The sequence below is a fragment of the Carcharodon carcharias genome, chromosome 5 (genome assembly GCF_017639515.1).
Source record: "Carcharodon carcharias isolate sCarCar2 chromosome 5, sCarCar2.pri, whole genome shotgun sequence".
NCBI classification, from domain to species: domain Eukaryota; kingdom Metazoa; phylum Chordata; class Chondrichthyes; order Lamniformes; family Lamnidae; genus Carcharodon; species Carcharodon carcharias.
The window spans coordinates 193,737,967-193,754,538 of NC_054471.1; the positions used below are offsets into that span (position 1 = coordinate 193,737,967).

General features: G+C 44.6%; 1 protein-coding gene across 8 annotated transcripts in view; it reads right to left on the minus strand.

Annotated features, from left to right (window-relative positions):
* dtnba (dystrobrevin, beta a) overlaps window positions 1–16,572 on the minus strand; it is a 464,573-nt gene that overhangs the window by 372,687 nt on the left and 75,314 nt on the right. The window lies entirely within an intron of this gene.

Below are 16,572 nucleotides of genomic sequence, written 5' to 3' on the forward strand. Positions count from 1 at the left end.
GCAACGAGAGCAGCAGATACTTATACTAAATCACCATGGACAATTTATCTCCTTCCACATTAAAAAGCCAATGCTTATGGATTAAAATATACATTATACAGCATAAAATACCTCAGAATAAAACGCACAAACACGAGGGTGTCAGTGCGACATTGCATTTGTAAAAAGAATTTGAAAAATATTGTAAAAATTATTTTTTTTTTTTTTTACAGAATTTGCCAATGAAATATATTACGTTTAGGGAATAATCCCAGTAATATACCGTCACATATATACGCCACAAATTTTAATCAGAGCTTGGGAAGCAGCTGGCATAATTGGGGCAAGAATGAACAGACAAGGCTGAGAAATGGGAGAGGACAGCGTCTCATTACCTGAAGAAACGACAACAACAATTTCCTTCATGAGCAGAATTGGCAGTAATTACGCCCATCTTCATATAATCCAAAATTTTAAAGGTGGTTTTAGCATTAACTGCCAAAATTTCCATTGGCACTATTATCTGAACCCCCCTCAATGTTAAAATACAGAATTACAACACATTTATTAAGTTATGCTCGCAGTGTTCCTGGGACTCGAAGACCCATGATTTGGTCACTGTGAAATCTTATGAGAGGAATAATTTCAAATCTGTGAAGATGCTTACAGACTGTCTTCACCTGCAAACAGATGGCAAACACTGCACTTCTCTGTTACCTCCACATCTCCTTGATCCCCCTCCACCGTGCTCCCCAAACCTCTACCCAGTGGAAATTATGTAATAGCAACGCAGGCACCCACCGCTGAACCTCGTACTCTACTCGCATAAGGCACTCAGATCAACAGCAGCGCGTGGGCTTTGCTCAGCCAGATTTGTGGTAGGGGAGCTGGACTTCAGTCCCACATTCTCCGTTTAATCTTCCTTCTGATAAACTGTTTCTGTTCATACCTAAATTGCTTCCAACAAAGACCACAATACATGTGCATTTGTAATCAAAGGCATTACGATGTTAGGCCTATGCATACTGCATCAAGCACTCTGTAACAAATGCAAAATGCTGTGGGTGCTGGAAATCTGAAATAAAAACAGAGAATGCTGGAAATACTCAGCTCAGCATTTCTGATGTCACCTGTAGAGGGGGGGTGGGGGGGGGGGAAGGTCCTTGATGACCAGAAATGTTAATTCTGTTTCTCTCTCCGCAGGTGCTACCAAAAATGCTGAGAACTTCTAGCATTTTCTGTTTTATTTCAAGCGCTGTGAACTCACATTACTGGTCTGCAGAACCTTTAAAATAAAGTTCAACCTTGAGCAGACAGGAGGAAACTCCCTCATCGCTAGATCAGCACAGTGGAAAATAACCTTGGGGCCCTGTCTCTCCAACAACCTTGCCTCGTGAATCACACATATGACCTTTTCCCTCATTCTAGATTACAGCTTCATGCATTTGACTGGAGGAATCAGCATAGAGACCTTTCATCTGAAAGAGAACAAGTTCACTCATCATACATAACAACTCAGAGCCATGACAGGACAGAAGCAAGGATGTTCAAAAAGACAATGAGCAATCTTAAACCCAATAATCCAATAATTCAGCTTCCTTAAACCTCACATGAGTTTAGTAAAGTAGTACAGAACCTGCCTGGAAAGCTCCCAGGGCCTATTTGTCTTGAGGACACTGGTGCTGAGAGCACTCAATCCAAGGCAGTAATGCTTAGTGACAACAGCTAAATGTTTTAAGTGCATTACGTGTCTTGAAAAAACTCCCCCTTTTTTTTTTTACTATGAAAAAATTTGCTGATTGGGTACGTCAAGAGAATTCTGACTTCTGTCCATTGTATAGTTTCTTAACTATGCTTGGGAATAAATTAATCTTAACTCTTGTGTTTAAAAGCAGAAAACAACCGGTGAAATATTTCAACCAGCAGTAACTTAGTGCACACGAAAAGACTGTTCACGATGGTCATTCTGCTTGTTTTAAACAAAGGAAGAATGCAGGTTCATATACTCACAGATATACACCTCAAAAAAACTAGTCATAGCCCCATTTACATCCACCTAAACATTGTAGAACCCCCTTTTCTCATGGAAGCACTGTCTAAAGCTGTGGTAGGGGTCCACAGGCATTCTCCTGCATTGACCCAAGTGGCTGCTCTTCATAGGTGACCTCTGAGAGTGAGCTTTGAGATCCCAGAATATGTTCCATTGTCATTCCAATTGCAGCATGACCTCTGTCTTTTTTTTTTACCGTGGTTGATGCAAAGGTATAAGCCATGGGTGCAGCATGTACTCTTGGTATCTCAGGAACTATTCTTCCACCCCTCTTTTACTTCTACATTATGGCATGCAGAGGCACCTGCTTTGAAGTTAAGGCATTGCGAGGACTCCCAGAGATACACTTGTATGATTCTATGCTGAACGTTACATAGCAGATTGTCATGGAGAAAATAAAACCCTTTTTGGGTCACATGGTGTACAGGGGCCCAAATGGGCACACTTGTTATTGATAACACCCTGGGTTCTGGGCGTGGTGATGGATCTGTAGAATTAAGTCTCCCTATCCTGTTACTCGTGTTGTTTTTTTTTTTAAACTCATTCACGGATGTGAGCTTCACTGGCTGGGCCAGCATTTATTGTCCATCCCTAATGGCCCTGAGGTGGTGGGTGGTGAGCTGCTTTCTTGAACCACGACAGTCCATGTGTTGTTAGGGTGGGAGTTCCAGGATTTTGACCCAGTGACAATGAAGGAATGGTGGTATGTTTCCAAGTCGGGATGGTGTGTAGCTTGCATGGGAACTTTCAGGTGGTGGTGTTCCCATGCGTCTGCTGCCCTTGCGGTTGTGGGTTTGGAAGGTGCTAAGGAGTCAATGTCAAATAAGTTAAGTGGTTGGCATTGCTAAAGACTGCATTTGTGATCTTTTTGGCATATGTGTGAACAGCAAACTAGATAACATCAAAAGTGTCCCCAGTGGCAGAGTGAAGAAGTCAGCCACACAACAACTGAGGGCAGTCGCAACACTGACTGCCATTGGTAGAAGCATACAGAGATTGTATTCTACCTGCACATCTTCTCAAAAGTATCAGCCTTGCCTCTGGTGTAGAAATCTGAACTCTGAATTGGAAGGTTGTGACTCCAGGGACTCGAGCACATCGTCTAGACTGACATTACAGTGATACGTTCCTGAAGGTGTCATTTTTCAGAAGAAACTTGTAATTAATGCCCCATGTGCTCTCTCAGGTGGAGAAGACCACCTACAAGACACAAGGCAGGAGTGTGATGGAATACTCCCCGCTTGCCTGGATGAGTGCAGCTCCAACAACACTCAAGAAGCTTGACATCATCCAGGGCAAAGTAGCCCGTTCGATTGGCACCCTATCCACAACATTCATTCCCCCCACTACTGACGAACAGTGACAGCAGTGTGTACCATCTAGAAGCTGCACTGCACGAGCTCACCAAGACTCCTTAGGCAGCACCTTCCAAATCCACGATCTCTAATATCTGAAAGGACAAGAGCAGCAGATACATGGGAACACCCATGTTCCCCTCCAAGTCACCATCCTAACTTGGAAATATATCGGCCGCTCTGTCACTGTCGCTGGGGCAAAGTCCTGGAACTCCCTTCCTAACAGCACTGGGGGTGTACCTACACCACATGGACTGCAGCGGTTCAAGGAGGCAGCTCAGCACCACCTTCTCAAGGGGCAATTAGGGACGGGCAATAAACGCTGACCCAGCCAGCGGCACCCACATCCCTTAAATGAATAGAAAAAAGACAAAAGATCACTAGGCAAGATGGGCGTAAAGCAGAATTCCATTTTGGTGATCGGTTGGGGGACACGGATGTTTGGATGCAGTATGTGCCAACCACTTGCAGCTGCAAGCTTGAGCAAGGGCCAATTTGTTCTGAGAATGTGTAGGGAATGTGTACAAGAGACAGAATCTCAACATTTTCTAATTACATGGAAGTCAGAAGATTGGTAAAAGCAAGGGGAACGAGTAAAAGATTTTAGAAAGATCGAACCAAATTAGTAGAACAAGCAAATAAGGAGAAGATGCAATGTCATTTAGACAAAGGGGGGGTCAAATAATTTCAGTGGCAAACAGGAATGGGAATACATATTCAACGTAAAATACTGAATGCTGTGAATAAACAGTAACTCGAGGGTTTCAATGTATAATTAGCTGCAAGTACAGCTAGGTAAAGACATTAAAAAAAACCAGAGTGAAAATAGTGGTACAGAGCGCAGGAGCAAGGACATCGTTCTAACGTTTGCACCAGTGAAGAACAGATGATGAGCAATTAGGAAGAGCAAATCCCAGTTTCTAACTTTGCTCATTTATTTTTTTTCTGGTAGATATTAGAATTGCATTTTATGTTCAAGGTTCCTATTTATAAAGTCCAAGAGAGGCTGCAGATTGGACAGTGCCTGTGCCAGTGCTGATCCATGTTGATGCCTTTGCTAACATCCTCTCATTTTCTTCCTTTTCAAAGGCTAGCCAATTTTCTTTCAAATATTGTTGAATTTCTGCCTCAAGAGCCATCTGTGGCAACGCATTCCATTCTAATAACTCGTGTCATTTTTTTTCTTTTAAGCTTCCCCTTTTGTTCTTCCAGTGAAAATGCTCCAAGCCTCTCTCTCACCAATTTGCCAACCAGTTTTAGAAACCTCAATTAAGTCCTCAGTTAATCTTCTCCATTAAGTGAAATATTGCTTTTTTGGCAGCAAACATTGTGGGAGCTTCCCTTGACTGCGAGGCAATAATATTCTGGTGGCTTTTTGGAGATCGTTTGTAAATGACATGGGGCTGGATTTTGCTGCCCCCCCCCCCCCCCGCCCCATAGTGGGCATGTTTTCAGCAGGGGGTATACAGAAAATACCAGGGGTGGCAAGCCCACGACCTACCCACCCACCCCGGTGCCGTCCCCCACTTGAGGTGGGAAGAGGTCAAAGTCGGCAGCCCACCAACCATTTTTAAATAAATAAGCAAGCCATGTGCTTGTTACCAAGCCGTGTGACTTGAAGAAGGTGCTGCCCTTGCAATAGATTGGGCAGAAGCGGGAATGCTGTTTTTCAACATAAGTGGTTATGAAGTCAAAAGGAAAGTGGGAGGATGTCCTTGGGGGGGGGGGGGGGGGGGAAGGAGGAGAAGCCCCCTTTCCCAAAATACAATTTTCCTCCCCACCCTGGCCTCCTAAATCCACTTGTCCTTGCTTCCACCTTAGCCCCCACCCCCCCCAACCCCACAACCACCCCGACCCCACTCCCTCACAGCCATAAAAGCAAGGGACTTACCTGGCTCCGGAATCCACCTAAGTTCCACGCGGGCCTGCTTACAATCCCGGTCGCTGCCCACTGCCGAGCTCTGTCGCTGCCGCCGCCGGAACAGCTGGAGCTGCCGGCCAATCAGACGGGCCAGCGGCTCTCTCGAGCGTGAGATGTTGGCCCATTGAGGGGTGGGTGGCTGGGGAAAGAAGTCACATGGACCACCTGTGCCCACCCACGAAATCTAGCCCATGACTTTTTTTTTAAGCTGAATCAGGCTTTGCAACAGAGAGAGGAAGGATAACTTTGAATTGTTTCTCCGCGGGGAGTGATCGCTCATTTCCTGCTTCAATATCTCAGGTCCCCAAGATTCACAAGTCCCACTCCTCACACCCACTCAGATCGGTTCCCCTTCAAACTTTCAAAAATAATTCAAATAGAATGGTTCATTTGAGAAAAAGCAGACGAAGTGTAGGGTAAAAGTCCCCCGTAAATCAAAAAAGTTCAATTCTTTTTGAAACAGGATCAATGTGGGTTTAAAAAAAAAATGCTCTTTATACAGAAATAAATCTTCCAAAATCAATGATTTTAAGCAAACTTCTTCTCAAACAAATTCAAAAGAACCACAATAAGTACAAATAATTATGCGTAGTATTTTCGTTTTTTTTTAAGACAACTATTGATTTCTTGTGAATCATGAGAATAACTGAACTGGGTAAAAGAACATTTCTGGCAATATTGAAACAACTTGACAGATTTTCTTAAGCCAATCCCAAGAGATTTGACCAAATTTGAGCAGTGGAGGAGGAAGCAGACGAATGAAGTCAAAACAATCAATATAACGATTGAAACAATGGACTGCTGCTTCTATTTGAAAGCTCAAGACCTCTAACTTTTGAGAGCTAAAGAAATTTCTGTCTTTTAAAGAGGTATTACCTTTATCAAAATGTGCACATTCTGCTGGGTAGTTAAGAATCCATTACACAGAAACATTGTGTAAGACATAACTATGAATCTATGATTGGGATCTTCTCCTTCCTCAGTGACAAAGCTAGTCTCTCTCTCTCACAAATATTTGCTAGCTCTTCCATGAATGCATTAGCCACACAACTGGACAGCAGTGGACATGCTGTAATTACTCCTGGACAAAGAAATGTCAACCAAAAAGTTCAACAGTCTCAGGAGTAGATCAGCTCAGCTGGAAAAGAAGACCAAGAAGGCTGGATGTAGGAGCAGATCTGAGAGAAATTTGGAATAGCGTACCTTTTGGGTGAGGATGATAGCCATGTAACTTGGGTGGAGTAGAACTGCTGTTGGCTGGCCATCAGACCAGCGCTTTGAAGGAGAGGAGCTGAAATTCCTCATGAGGAAGACAGTTTTATAGAATTTTTTGTGACTCACAACTGATCACTGATGTCTAGGTGGTTTGCTGAGAAAATTTGAGGAACCTGTCTTGATGGTGTACCTTTATAAGGTAGTTTGTGTTATGTTCAACTACAGTTTGTCTGTTGATTCATGTCTACCTCGTGCTAATTCTGGACGTTAGAGTATAAGATAGATAGTACTGACTGTTTGCTTTGTTGACTTTTGCACAGGAACATTTCTTCTGTTTCTTTAAGACTGTGTAATCTTGTGATTTTTATTCTCTCAGTAAATACCCAGGATTTCAAATTTCGTCTACCTTACAACAGTTACTGCTCCCTAACCGGATTATAACAACATAGCAGGTCTTGTCTGGGATTGCAACGGCAGTCAGACTGAATGCTGGGAAAGTGATGGGCTAGTTCCAATTAAACCATGAATCCTTACATAAACAGAATTTCCACTCCTGGCCAGCCTCCCATCTTCCAGACTACATAGACGTGAGTTGATCCAAAATCCTGCTGCCATATCCAAACTTGCACCAAATCCTGGTCACCCATCAATCCTGACCTACATTGATTCGCAGGCTGCTAACACCTCAATTTTAAAATTCTTATCCTAGTTTTCAATTCCCTCCATGGCCTGGCCCCCTTCCTTTCTCTCTAATCTCCTCCAGCCCTACCAGTCTTTAGGATCTCTTTAACTAAACTTTTGGTCATCTGTCCTAATATCTCTTTGTTAAAATTGGGCACTCAGATACAATGTTCCTATGCTGTAGGCGCTATATAAATAAAAGTTGACATTAGCCAGATTCTCAACTGCCTAGCAGCTGAATCCTAAATTAACTTCACAAATATACATTAATCTCAAACACTGTTCTTAACTACAAATTTGTAATCATTCATCAGTTAAAGCTGAATTAATCTGGCAGGAATCAACAGTTTTTCTAACTGATTTAGTTTATCAATTAACCCAATCTACTAATTATTTACATGCACACCGCTTCACCACTGTAAACTTTGATTCAATGGTTAATTCACAATAGTTAGTTCATTACTTTACTGTGACTTTTTTAGTACTTGGTAATAAAGTATTGATTAATCCATTTGGTAGCTACGGATTCTGATGGGAGTCTGGTAATGTAAATGTGAATAGAATTTAACTCGCTGACACAAGACAGTTTGACAGGCAAAATTTAGGAATTGACCAGTTGCCTGATGAGGAGGCACAGAGAAGGGTTTAAAAATTCGTTTCGTGTACTTGCTGAGTATTTTTGTCAGGGTATCAATCCCAATGTGTTGAAGTGGGGTTAAGAATGCTTGGCTCAAACGCAGAGAAATATCAAAACAGATTTGAGGCGTGGAATGTAGTTTTTATCTGCAATGGAACAATTGATGAGCCTTAAATGGTACTTTTCTCAAACACATACTCAACTTTGCAACAAAGAACACACATGGATAATGTTCCCTCAAGTTCAACTGTAGTTTAGTTCCATGCTGAGACTTTAAAGTCAAGGCAAGTGCATTTTGTTCCTGTGCTATTCATTATTATCTGGGAGCACACAGTGCTGACACAGGAAGCCTGAAACATTGAACAAAATTCAATTTCCCAATGCTAATGTCCCTTGCCCTGAGTAATACACACAACAAAAGCGAATAACCCACAGACTGGCAATTGCTGTAAAGTATACTAAATCCAACCCAGCTGAAGCATTCATGGTCAAGCAATAGAGCAAATTCCTTGCCCAGGGCCTTGCTTTTCACATCTGCCTGGGATGGCAGAATACAATCTTCAACATTCAGGTCCCCTAACAGAAGCATTCATTATTTATGCTCACTTTGCATTTACATTTCTGAATTACATGGAGACTAGCATCCTGCTAATAAATTCCTCCACACTTCCTTAAAGATAGTACAGTAAGCTGTTAATCATTAAAACATGCCACATTTAATCTGTTAAAAATTTAGAACCAGATGGAGGTAATGTGAAAGATTCAAAAATTATAAAACATAAAGCAAGCCACTTCAAAATAATGAGACTTGAAAAACAATTTCAGTGATTTTTATTTTTCCTGAAATGGAACTTGTTTATTCTGTTCCCATTAATCCAGGGCTTTCTGCTCCTTGGATCCACATTCAGAGCTGAGTATCTAGGTCCTGGTGAGCGGGCAAAGGATTTGGCGCTGCCGGTCAGTGTGCCAGTTCCGTCACACTCCAGGGCCATCTTCTTGGGAAGCAGGAGAGGGGGGGGTGGCAGGACATTCTCGGACACAGCAGGAGGCCAGATAGGTGTCTGGAGGTGGAGGTGGCTTTCTGGCAGCAGACGGCGGGGGGGGGGGGGGGGGGGGGGGATGAGAGAGAGGGAGTGGGAGGGAGGGAGGGAGTGGGAGGGAGGGAGGGAGTGGGAGGGAGGGAGGGAGTGGGAGGGAGGGAGGGAGGGAGCGGGAGGGAGGGAGGGAGGGAGTGGGAGGGAGGGAGGGAGGGAGCGGGAGGGAGGGAGGGAGCGGGAGGGAGGGAGGGAGAGGGCGGGAGGGAGGGAGAGGGCGGGAGGGAGGGAGCGGGAGGGAGAGGGCGGGAGGGAGAGGGCGGGAGGGAGGAGGGCGGGAGGGAGAGGGCGGGAGGGAGAGGGCGGGAGGGAGAGGGCGGGAGGGAGAGGGCGGGGGAGAGAGGCGGGGGGGAGAGAGCGGGGGGGAGAGAGCGGGGGGGAGAGAGCGGGGGGGAGAGAGCGGGGGGGAGAGAGCGGGGGGGAGAGAGCGGGGGGGAGAGAGCGGGGGGGAGAGAGCGGGGGGGAGAGAGCGGGGGGGAGAGAGCGGGGGGGAGAGAGCGGGGGAGAGAGAGCGGGGGAGAGAGAGCGGGGAGAGAGAGCGGGGGAGAGAGAGCGGGGGAGAGAGGGGGCGAGAGAGCGGGGGAGAGAGAGCAGGGGAGAGAGAGCGGGGGAGAGAGAGCGGGGGAGAGAGAGCGGGGGGAGAGAGAGCGGGGAGAGAGAGAGCGGGGGAGAGAGAGCGGGGGAGAGAGAGCGGGGGAGAGAGAGCGGGGGAGAGAGAGCGGGGGAGAGAGAGCGGGGGAGAGAGAGCGGGGGAGAGAGAGCGGGGGAGAGAGAGCGGGGGAGAGAGAGCGGGGGAGAGAGAGCGGGGGAGAGAGAGCGGGGGAGAGAGAGCGGGGGAGAGAGAGCGGGGGAGAGAGAGCGGGGGAGAGAGAGCGGGGGAGAGAGAGCGAGCGGGGGAGAGAGAGAGAGAGGGGGAGAGAGAGAGAGAGAGAGCGGGGGAGAGAGAGAGAGCGGGGGAGAGAGAGAGGGCGGGGGAGAGAGAGAGAGCGGGGAGAGAGAGAGAGCGGGGGGAGAGAGAAAGAGAGAGGGGGAGAGAGAGAGAACAGGGAGAGAGAGAGGCGGGAGAGAGAGAGAGAGAACGGGGGAGAGAGAGAGAGTGGGCGTGGGGAGAGAGAGAGAGCGGGGGAGAGAGAGAGAGCGGGGGAGAGAGAGAGAGCGGGGGAGAGAGAGAGAGCGGGGGAGAGAGAGAGAGCGGGGGAGAGAGAGAGAGCGGGGGAGAGAGAGAGAGCGGGGGAGAGAGAGAGAGCGGGGGAGAGAGAGAGAGCGGGGGAGAGAGAGAGAGCGGGGGAGAGAGAGAGAGCGGGGGAGAGAGAGAGAGAGCGGGGGAGAGAGAGAGAGCGGGGGAGAGAGAGAGAGCGGGGGAGAGAGAGAGAGCGGGGGAGAGAGAGAGAGCGGGGGAGAGAGAGAGAGCGGGGGAGAGAGAGAGAGCGGGGGAGAGAGAGAGAGCGGGGGAGAGAGAGAGAGCGGGGGAGAGAGAGAGAGCGGGGGAGAGAGAGAGAGCGGGGGAGAGAGAGAGAGCGGGGGAGAGAGAGAGAGCGGGGGAGAGAGAGAGAGCGGGGGAGAGAGAGAGAGCGGGGGAGAGAGAGAGAGCGGGGGAGAGAGAGAGAGCGGGGGAGAGAGAGAGAGCGGGGGAGAGAGAGAGAGCGGGGGAGAGAGAGAGAGCGGGGGAGAGAGAGAGAGCGGGGGAGAGAGAGAGAGCGGGGGAGAGACAGAGAGCGGGGGAGAGACAGAGAGTGGGGGAGAGACAGAGAGTGGGGGAGAGACAGAGAGTGGGGGAGAGACAGAGAGTGGGGGAGAGACAGAGAGTGGGGGAGAGACAGAGAGTGGGGGAGAGACAGAGAGTGGGGGAGAGACAGAGAGTGGGGGAGAGACAGAGAGTGGGGGAGAGACAGAGAGTGGGGGAGAGACAGAGAGTGGGGGAGAGACAGAGAGTGGGGGAGAGACAGAGAGTGGGGGAGAGAGAGAGAGTGGGGGAGAGAGAGAGTGGGGGAGAGAGAGAGTGGGGGAGAGAGAGAGCGTGGGGGAGAGAGAGAGAGTGGGAGAGAGAGAGTGGGAGAGAGAGAGAGAGAGAGACAATGCCCCAGCAGGTTTAGAGGCCTTCCCCACATGCCTGGCTTCAGTTGCAGGCCACCCTGTGGAGGGGTTCCACCACCCTCCAGCCCACCCATACCCAACCTGCACATTGGTGGCCCAACTGCTGATTCTATTTTCTATCTTTTTCATTTTAAACTTTAAAAAAAAAATCGGTGAGAAGGTGTCTCCATCTTGAGGTGTCCTCTCCCACCCTTGCCTGAAAAGCCTCTTCTGGCCCTCCAGCTTCCAGAGCTTGCCCTCCACCCTTAACTGAACAACAAGCCCACTCCCTTGCCACCAATTGACTAATTTGAGGAACATCACAAGTGAGTGACTGGACCCCACACAGTCCAGCCTTCTGACCCCATTTCATCCTGACTGCGGGGTTCAGAAACCCGAGGGGAAAATCCTCCCCTTAAAATCTGCCATTCCTTCATAACCGACAAATACAAACAAGGTCTAAATGGAACGCAGAATTGGAAAAAAAAACAAATTTAAACAAACTTGCATTAGCAGAATAAGAATTTACAAGTAGATAGGTCTGCATAAGTACCTAGTAACAATAGACGTGCAAAAGTTACCCAAAGATGAGAACAATTTTCAACTGCCTTTTAGTGGAATAATCGCTTGAGGCCAGACTGGTTATGTGGCACTCATTAGGAGAGGCAGTCATTTGCTTCGCTTTAAAAATCTAACACTTTGATGCACATCACTTTGAAAAGATAAAGACAGCTGCTTATGTTGAAGTGGGTTTGAAGTATGTGTCAAGTTTGCCAAATTTTTTCCATCACGCAACCCACTCCCATCATCTCAGTGTGGACAATTCTGCTCATCACTTACCCCAAGGATAAGCTACAAGAGTCAGTCATCAATACCAACTGACAGACACAAAACTGCTGAGGAAGTGCTAAATCTGTGGCAGTCAAAGGGATTTAATTACTGGATTAACACAAATGATCTCTAAGGCTGCACCACTGTCGCAGATCACATTATAAATGAAGAACCAAGAAAAAGTGCTTAAATGATCTCGCTTTATATTTAGGTTCTATACTTTTTGCGGATTCCTCCTTTTTCTGGTCTCTATTTTTGCTATCCCAGTTTCGCCACCAATGATGTTAATTCAAAACTTTACACAGCAGTACTGACTGTGGGCTACCATAAATGTAGTTCTATTCCCACAAACATGTCCATCCACGATTGTTCACAATTTTTTACTAAGATTGCCATGATCTTTGACATAAATAAAGATTCCACCCCCAAATATAAGCATGCCAAAATTGCATTCCTAACAATGTCTTCTGCCCCATATTACTTGCAATTCCTTTTAACATAACCGGAGCCATGGAAGATGTCCGCCATTTCCCTAGCAGGGGTGGGGTGGGGGAGGGCACCGTCATCAACCATTGTGCCTCGGTTGCCACCCAGCTGATGTTCAAGTAACTCAGGAAAGATGAGGAGAGTAAATATCAACCTTGTCATGAGTCTTCAGAAGGGTCGCATGCTGGATAGTCTTTCAATAATACAGTGAAGGGGCTAAACAAAATATTTTCACATCAGAGTAATTGCAATGCATTTCTGAGGAGAATGACTTGAGACAAAGCCAGCAAATCCTTAGCCAACCAGTTTTTTAAGACAAAGGTACAGCATACTTCAAGTGGCATCAAACTGGCAGAAAATCACAAATAGCAGCATCAATCTTCTCAGCATGCTATCAATGTCAAAACATGCCTTGTTCAGATGAAGATTTTTTGCCTTTTAACGGATCCTGATTAAAATATTTCTTATGCGCCGAGTTGCTGAGTTTCTTGGGAAACCAGCCTCTCCTCCCTCCTGTTACTCTTGAGAAAAATGGATGAAGTATTGGAATACTCATGTTTAAAAAAATTCCACATGAATAATCTTTTCCAAACTAGGTTAATGGAAGTAATTAGCAAAGCTAGGCGGCAGATGTTATTCAATGCAGTTGAGTGTAAAAATAATCAGTACTTGAGTAAATAACCACAGTTCCATGCCTTTTACAACTAAGAAAATATCTTGATTGGTCTTACTCAGAATTAAAGTGGACAACTTCACAACCACCTTCATTGAGTTCCACTGTTATACTTTCGCCCACTCAGTCTGCCTTTATCACAATCCAATATCTTGCTGCCATTCACAAAAACTATGCTGTTGAACTAGAGTCAGCTGCAAATTAGGCTGCACAACTCTCTATTCCTTCATCCAAATCATTGATATGTATGGAGGAAAAACAGAGGACCAAGTACACATCCTTGGACATCACTATTTGTCACATTGTGCCAATTAGAGACAAACCTTTCATCCCCTTCTCTGCCTCCTCCCTCCTAGCCAATTATCAACCCATATCACAAGTTTGCATCCTAGTCTGTGCACACTTATTTTTGCTATTAATAGCTTGTGCAGAACTTTATCACATACCTTCCGGAAGTCCATGGAGATGCTACCCAATCCACCACGCTAATAACTTCCAAAAGTTTAATCGGTTTGATCAGGAATTAACCACACTTCAGAAACCCATACTTACTCTCTCTTATCTACTAAAACATATCCAAATGCTCAGTTAATTTGTCTCAGATCATAGATTCTAGAAAATTCTCCTCAAATTTTCAAGTGGCAAGTCTGTCATCACCTGGTTTCACCCTCCTTCCTTTTGGAAGTAAATTCGGCAATTTTCCCATCTCTTCTCTTAAAATATTTATAAAACTTATGCTGTTACCTTTGATATCACTCAAATAGTTTTTATATTCCCTTTTACACAAACACTTTTTTTTTTTTTTACAGCTCTCCCAATCTGCTAGGTTTCCATTTTTCCTTGTATTTTTTTTAGCCTTTTTTTTTATAGCTTGTTACTCAGCTAAACCTCCTCTCACCTCTTGCATTAGTTATGGTTGCTGAACTCTGGAAGTGGAGCTGTTGCCTTTTAGTGCCGTACATTGGTTTCATATTCCAGCAAACATCTTTTGAATATCTCCCACTGATTTTCTGTACGTTTGACCATTAACAGCTCAGCCCAGTTGACTTAACCAACGTATTTTTCATCCCTTCAAAGTTTGCATTACTTAATTTTAATAATTTTGTTTTTGACTCTTCCTTCTCCCTTTCAAGCTTAGTGTCATATTTAATCATTATATGTTCACTATTTGGAAAATGCTCCACTGTCAGATGTTACCTGGTTTGTTGCTCATCACTAACACCAGTATCCTTATCAGTTCTAAAAGAGTGCCCTGGAAAATACATTGCCTTTAATATTTTATCTGTACTGCTTCTCTCAATCCATGTAAAAGACAAAATCTCTCATTATAATTGCATTGTTTCTGTTACAAGCTTACTTGATCTCAATACTTATACGTCTCCCAACTACATCACTGCTATCAGGTGGTCTGCAGACTACTCCTACCAAAGTCTTGCATCACTACTGTTCCTTACCTTTACCCACTAAATGGGGTCAGTCTTGGTCAAGTGGTCGCATGGACATTTTCTAGAGAGCTTTTTTTCTTGCCGTCCTCCATTAGGGATGGACAATAAATGCTAACCTTGCCAGTGACACTCATATCCCATGAACAAACAGGAGAAACCATACAGAAAAAAGCCCCTGTTAGAAGCTTATGGATTCAAGACTCATTCCAAGTGCTTGGGCCTATCCTCTAGACTGACACTCCAGTGCAGTACTACATGAATGCAGCACTATTAGAGGTGGCACCTTTCAGATGAAGCTTTAATCTTAGTCCATGTCAGTCTGCTCAGGTGGGCACAAAAGATCCCATGACACAATCTGAAGAGAGGCAGGGAAGTTCTTTTCATATCTTGGCTAGTATTTCTCCTTCAGCTAACATGACAAACAGTTTAAATGGCCATTCATTTCAGGAAATTCATCCTTGACCTCCACTTGTGATAATCATGGAAGCTGACAAAAGATCCACAACTATAAAGTAACACAACTATGAAATAGAACAAATTTCAGATACATCACTAAAGTTACCACTGGGAATTGGATTATGCCATAGGACTGGAGATATTGATAAACAGGGTAATTATAGGCCAGTTAACTGAAAATCCACGGTTAGTAAAATCTTAGCATTTTTAATTAAATATTACAAAATATCTAGCTCAGGATAAAGGAGTTAGAAGCAGGTAATATTAATTTTTAGATCGGTGGATCGCATTTGACAAATCTAATCTAGGTTCTTTGAGGAGTTGGTGACAGGAATGGTTGATGGGGGGAAATGCCATGTACACAGGGTTTCAAAAAGCCTTTATAAAGGTACCACACTGAACATTACTGGAGAAAATTAAGGCTTATAGAATTTGGGTGAAGGTAGCAAACTCAAATAAAAATAGATTAGGAAGAAAGGAACAGAGTAGGAGTTAAGGACAGCTTTTCAGAGTGGTTGGATGTAGGTAGCATATTGTTCGGGGTCTATTTTTGTTTGCTGTACACATCAACAATTTGGGTACAGGGCAAGAGGAAGTGGCATTTAAATCTGCACGTGATACTAAAATAGGAGGCATAGTAAATAATTCTGATCCAAGGAAACTGGAAGAGCTATCGTTAAGATGATGTAAGCAAATAGGTGGCAGATGGAATCAATTTCAACAAATGTAAGGTAGCACATTTTGGTTAAAAATGAATAATTATTCTTTGAATGGGGCTAAGCTCAGTGGTACAGAACATACAAGTCGAGATTTAATGGTGAATCTATGTAAAATCTATAGCTAGAATGTTAAGACACTGAAGAGGGTACAGCATATTTTCAGCTGCCCTGGTTTGAGGAACTCAAATTCAAAGAACGGCTTGAAAAACTGAGGTAGCTTTCAACAGAGGAGATTGAGCAGAATAAGAGGTAATTTGACAGATATTTAAAATTAGGGTGAGATGGGAAGGAATAGATAGAAAAACACTGTTTGCAGTGGTTGGGGGATCGAGAACAAGGGGACATCATTTTAGAATTAAATTAAAAATTAAATTGAGAGTATTACAGCAGAGAGCAGGACAATTTTTTTCAGAGGATTGTGAGGTTGTGGAACACAGTCAGTGATTGAAGCAAAGACCATTTCTACATTTCACAACAGATTGGATGAGCAGTTGAAGGAACGGTCATGAATGGGTTATGGGAAAAGAGGGTGTAGATGGGATTAGTTTGACAAGTAGAAGATAAACTGAAAAATAGACTGGTTAGGCCAAACAACTCATTTCTTTTTTGCAATGTCCATATAAAGTTCTATTCTATTCAACACAATACTCCATTGTCAAAGTTACCAGCTGCCACTTCTCTGCTACTTTACTAGCCACATAAAGGTATACATTTTCTCTCCTTTTGTGACCTGAAACTAAAACCTCTGAATATCTAATTTCACAACTTCTTTCCTACTCCCAGAAACGCTGGAGCTAGTTTTGAGAGCTTGCCTGTTAAGAAGCAACAGGAAAGGTACATTTTGCCATTGCACAACACAATAATATATTTCTTTTTCCTCTACAAAGTTTAATAGGCTTCTTAAATTGCATGTTTTTATGTTCCCATTTGAATGATTACATTCATGTTTCAAGTTTT